The sequence below is a fragment of the Vigna radiata genome, unplaced genomic scaffold, assembly GCF_000741045.1.
Source record: "Vigna radiata var. radiata cultivar VC1973A unplaced genomic scaffold, Vradiata_ver6 scaffold_275, whole genome shotgun sequence".
In the NCBI taxonomy this organism is placed as follows: Eukaryota; Viridiplantae; Streptophyta; class Magnoliopsida; order Fabales; family Fabaceae; genus Vigna; species Vigna radiata.
In genome coordinates this window covers 322,495-328,899 of record NW_014543809.1, presented here as the reverse complement: position 1 = coordinate 328,899, position 6,405 = coordinate 322,495, and the positions used below count along the sequence as shown (strand labels likewise).

The 6,405-nt window shown below is 31.8% G+C and overlaps 1 pseudogene; it reads left to right on the top strand.

Annotated features, from left to right (window-relative positions):
• LOC106754871 overlaps positions 1-2,166 on the top strand; it is a 16,056-nt pseudogene extending 13,890 nt beyond the window's left edge.
• The last annotated feature ends 4,239 nt before the right edge of the window (positions 2,167-6,405 follow it).

Here is a 6,405-nt window from a genome sequence, read left to right as displayed (position 1 = left end):
CAANGGNTGAANNGANNNTNNTGTTGTCTTTCTCTGCCAAAGATTAGGGTTTCAAGTCGCACTGGGACTATATATAGGCCAAAAAGATAATAGAGTGATCACAGAATCCGCAAAATAAAAACTTACAACCGCTCAGCTCCTAATTTGACCGTTCAGCGGGTTTCCCTTAATCCCAGGACCGCTCAGCGCCCAAAATTGCCAGAGTCATTCTGTAATCTATCCAATCTACAGACTTTGAAGTTGTATTGTTGCTCTGAGCTGACTAAGTTGCCTGGTGCCATGCAAAATCTTGTAAACTTCCGTCATCTTGAAATTCTTAATGCTTCCATAAAGGAGATGCCTAAAGGAATGGGGAAACTAAATCAAATGCAGAATTTGGATTTCTATATTGCCGGTAAGCATATAGAGAATAGCATCAAAGAACTGAGAGGACTTCCAAATCTCGATGGTTCCTTTTGTATTCAGAAACTAGAGAATGTTACTCAAGGTGAAGAAGCATTAGAGGCCAGGTTAATTGATAAGAAGCACATAAACGACTTATCCTTGGAATGGTCTATACGTAACGACAATAGCACCAACTTCCAGATTGAATTAGATGTACTCAGCAACTTACAACCTCACCAAGACCTGAAATCACTTTCAATAAGCGGTTATAAAGGAACAAGGTTTCCAGAATGGATGGAGTATTGTTCATACTATTACATGACAATTCTAAGTTTACATAATTGTAACAACTGTTCCAAGCTTCCTTCACTTGGGCAACTACTGTCTCTCAGGCGCTTACATATTTCGAACATGATTTCGGTAAAAACTATTGATGCAGGCTTTTATAAGAAGAATGATTGTTCATCTGTGACGCCCTTTCCATCCCTTGAATCTCTATACATTTATAATATGCCTTGTTGGGAGACGTGGGTTGCCTTTGATTCAGAAGCTTTTCTTGTGCTCAAGGATCTTTATATACAAAACTGCCCCAAACTATAGGGAGATTTGCCTGATCACCTTCCTGCTTTGCAAACACTCGCGATTGGAAATTGCGAGCTTCTTGTCTCTTCTGTTCCAGGGACTCCCACCCTTCGAACATTAGAAATAAGTGAAAGCAACAAATTAGCATTTCATTCTTTTCCTCTTTTGGTAGAACGTATAGAGATAGAAGGAAGCCCAGTGGTAGAGTCCATGATGGAGGCCATCACTAACATTCAACCTACTTGCCTCCATTATTTGTCAATTAAGGATTGTTCGTCAGACATATCTTTTCCAGGTGATCATCTTCCTATATCGCTGAAAACTCTGATTATCAGTGGATTAAACAAACTCAAATTCCAATGCAACACAAACATGAATTACTGGAATCACTATCAGTAAATAGTAGTTGTGATTCACTAACGTCTCTCCCACTAGTTAGCTTTCCAAATCTCATACGTCTGCAAATCATAAACTGTGAAAATATGGAATCACTTTCAGTCTTAGGGTCAGATTCATTTAAGAGTTTGAGTTCTTTTGAGATTGGCCGTTGCCCCAACTTTGTGTCATTCTCGGGAGAAGGATTGTCTGCACCCAATTTGACTCGTTTCATCATTTATGACTGTGATAAGCTGAAGTCGTTGCCCGATCAGATGTGTATTCTTCTCCCAAAGATGGAATATCTTAGCATATCAAACTGCCAACAACTTGAGTCATTTCCTGAAGGGGGTATGCCACCTAACTTGAGAATAGTAGAGATCAACAATTGTGAGAAACTACTNAGCGGCCAACCATGGGTATCCAAGGACATCTTTACCTATCTCAAAGTNTGGGGTCCATGTGATGGCATCAACTCCTTCCCAAAGGAGGGTTTGTTGCCTCCCTCCCTCACGTCTTTGCAGCTATTTGGTTTTTCAAGTCTGGAGACGTCGGAGTGCAAGGGCCTTCTCCATCTCACATCGCTACGAAAATTGCACATTCAAAGTTGTAAAAAGCTGGCAAATATCGTGGGAGAAAGGCTGCCCATCTCTCTAATAAAATTAAGCATTAACAGATGTCCCTTGCTGCAGAAACGATGCCACATAAAGAATCGTCAAATTTGGCCTAAAATCAGTCATGTCCGTGGGATAAACATTGACGGTAGATGGATTCAGTGAGGAAGGATGGTCAGGAGGTGATTCTCCTTCTTTGACTTACTCATCAACATCTAACAATGAAAAACTATTTCTGTCAATGTTATGTTTCATTTCATGTCTTTCCCTTTCACATTTAGCAATTCTTAAATTACTTAATTGTTCAGTTTGATACTTGACAGGAATTGCAAAACCTAACATTTTGTATATATTTTATTTACATAGAACATTCATGTTATCTTATATCAAACGCACTTGCATAATCTTTAACAGCTAACCATTTCAAATTCTATGCTAGACATATCTGAAGTTTTGTTTCTCAACAATTGTAGATGAAGATGACAGTGGCTGAGATAAGGGATGAAGAGGGAGCAATGAAAAATCGAAGAGAATAACACTGATCCATGACAGTGTCATGAGTATAGCATTGGAAACACCTGAGCATATTTTACCTTGGTGTGGAGTATGATATCTTTATCATTCTCTTCAATTTTGTCATGCCATCTAAACGCACGGAAGAAATCGTTTTCACTGTTTTTCATCCAAATCCTTTAAAATGTAAAAGGAGAATCATATCCAACCATCATCAAATTATAATTTTTAATTTAATCCAATTTAATAATAGAGAATGTGTAGTTAACAATAATACTATTTATAATAGTGAAATATTGAATTATACTCATGATAACTATAATCATTGATAACACTACTACTATTGAATTATATTTTCAGATTCTGTGTTTATGTGAATGTTAGTTACTATCGATTATTATACTTAATTAAGAGGTGTTGAATTTGAAATATTATAGTAAATAAAACCATTATGAAAGGATGCACGAGACTGTATACAATGATATAAAAGAGTAGAAGGAAATGATGCGTATAACCTGGTTTATTAACAAAGAATGATTATGTTAGCTTAAACTGATACGAGAGAATGCTTAAACTAGTACCATCCAGCAAGTTTTATACTATAAATAAAATAAATAAATAAATTTATGCGTATGTATATGGAATGTTTATATATACTAGTGATGTCCCCGATCTACACCCAATAATGGCAATGAACACCTTGTTATATAGACTTCGCCCCAGCATTTTTCTAGATTCCTTGCATGTCGTTAAACTTCCAAGCTAAATTCACTACATTTACTCCCTAACCAAACTTCTTTCTATTTCTCATGTTCACCCTCTAGAACTAAAATCTTGAAACAAAAGTTTGCAAGAATTATAAATAGTATTCATTAAGTGCAACCTTCTTATCATGCTCAGTTCAAGAAAGAGCGGAGAATATATACCTCTTTACTGGCTTCATCATCTTAACTATTCACCTCAGATTTGGACTAGTCCGATTCATCATCATCATCTGCAGAGGTTGCCAGCAACGATTTTAGAAAATAAAGTATATAAACAAGACCATCAAAACACCACCAAAACAGAACAACTCGCACAGGTTATTCACCTGCTTCTTATCATAAGCTTTCATACGTTTTTCATACTCAGCTTTCCTTTTTGCAGCCCTGGCTTAAAATGGAGCTTTTTCTTTTTCACTTGGAAAAAAGGAGTCAAAATTAATTTAAAAAAATAAATCCCTTATTCAATAGAATGAATTCATTTGTTAGATATTTATTGATAGATTGGAATTCAATCGAAGCATCATTAGCTTACAAATAATGAACTATATCAACTTAAACATAAACTTCTATCTGAATGCATCTAAAATGACGACAAAGAACCGTAAATCAATATAAAAAAGTGAAAATGTGCATTATTTATCTAAAATGACGACAAAGGCTCGGGCCCAGATTCGGGCTCGCGGTCCCCGTCAACAGCGGGTTCGGAGGGGAAGACGGTGGTGAGCCTCTCGAGCTCTTCCGAGATATCGCTGCTGCAGGCGGAGAAATCGCTGACTGAAATTGTGTATTGTGAATGAGTGGAATATGAAGTAGAAAATGGAGGAATGAGCTTTAGCCAGAGATTTGGAGCGAATTACGAAATTTGGATCAAACACTGAACAGGGAGGAATGTGAGCTCAGAGATTTTAAGCGGGAATTTGAAATTCTAAAACTTATTAATATAAAATTCACTTTTGATTAATTTAATTTAATTGAACATTAATTTTTACTTTTTAAATAAAAACTCATGTAAGTTTATTTTATGTCATTTTTCAAATAATAAAATTAAAATAAAAATATCCTAGTAAACATTGAAAAAATAATCAATCATAATAATAAATACATGATAATAAAAGAAAATTATGTTTGGGTATTATTTTACCAAATTTTTATATTTCAAGAGGAAACACACATAAATATACTTAACGAAAAGAAGTGGAAAAATGAAATATTCATATAAGATATTAAATGATGATAAAAAAAAAGGACAAATAATAATAGTATTTTTTAGATTAAAATAAAAATAATATGGTATTGAAATTAAATTCTGTTCATAAATATTTTTAAATTATAATTATTATTTGTCCACATTATTATTATTATTATAAGAATATAATTATAATAATGATAATAATAATAATAGAAAAAAATCTTTACATGAAAATTACATTAAAGTTGAAATTGTGTTTATTAAATTTAAATATAAAATACTAAATAGGTAAATAAAGAAATAAATAATATTTTAGTAATAGATTTTCATTATTTAGAGATTAGTGATTAATTTTTATTATTTATATATTTGATCATTAAAATAGTTTCTGCGTATAAATGGTCACTTAAAATAGTTTATAATAATAGAGACCAGAATATTGGTTTATAATTTTATAACATTTAGTTACTCCAAAATTACTCATTAAGTTTAGAAAATAGTGACGGAAAAATTATGTTTCCTAATAATATGATAATCAAAAACTAAAAATAAAAAATAGTTTCTGATGTCATTCTTTCAATTGACCAAATTTTAGTCAATAGAAATAGTGACTAAAAAAGGTATTCTAATTATATAATCAAGTAATAACAATTTCTTTTTCAAATAAATAAATATTTGTTATGATTTTTAATCAGTAAAAATATAATCTCTAATCAAATTATAAGTTTTTAATAATAAAACCTTTTTAATATCAATAACTGCAGTTGAAGTTATAGAAATGAAGATTTTATAGAAAATCAAGTTAGAGTGTTTAGACAGAATAACTCAAATTTACAATATTGGAGTGTTTAGATTTATATCTTAGATGGGAGAAAGTAAAATATATTCACCTTATTAAATCTCTTAAGACAAATAAAGTCACATGTGAAAAATCTCTTAACACCTTAAATCTCTTAATACAAATACAGTTACATTACATTTCAAAATTATTATTAAAATAATATATCAATATTTTAAAATTTCACATTAAATTTGAAAAGTTAAGTAAATCCTAAGTAAAAAACTTTTTCACCATAGATCAAATTTTCATACTTTAGAAACAACTCATGACATTAACAATTTTTATTGAAGTATTTAGTTTAATTTAGTAAATTACTTAAATATGGTTAAGTTTAAAGTTAGATTAAAATATTAGTTTAATATAAATAATTTTGATTTGGATTATACATCTAAATAAATAAATATTTTGTGTGATCATAAATTACTACAAATATAGTCTCTATTATACTATAATTTTTATTAATAATAAAAATTATTTTAGATAAATAGTGTAAAAAACTATTTTTACAGCAATTATTTATATATGTTATAATTCATCAAGTATAAAAAATAGTACGGTGGCATAATTATGAATAAGATAACATTTTTTATATTTGTTGTAGATATAATTAATATAGAAACTGTAAATAAGATAACACTGATGTCGAGGATTGTCTCTATCGGCACGAGTTCTACTTCTTCTCACGACAAGGCTTAACTACTTGTCACTTCTCCTTCGCGCTTGTTGTCATGAGCCCGCTTTGGTCTCCTTTGCTTGTGACTCAACATCATCGCCCATCGACAACAAACATTTCCTGAGCAAGGAGGCACACAACCACAAATAGGGTATAGGGTCGTTGACAATCAATTTAGTTTGTTGTTGGTGTTGATGAACCTACTTTGTGTGCTACTGAAATTACTCGTCTTAGTTGGATTTACTGAGCTTGTTGTTGCTAATACTTTATTCACAAAATTGGAATATTTGGCTTCAAGAGCATTAAATCTGATAGAGATCTTGGTTTTGTATGTTTCTATTGTTTGAGGATGTCTGGTCTTCATTTTATGGGCTGAGATTTAGAACATTGTAGTTTGTGTAGGAAGATCATTAACACAGGCACAAATGGATGAAGACAATTGTGTTGTGGCACCCCCAACTAATTTTTAG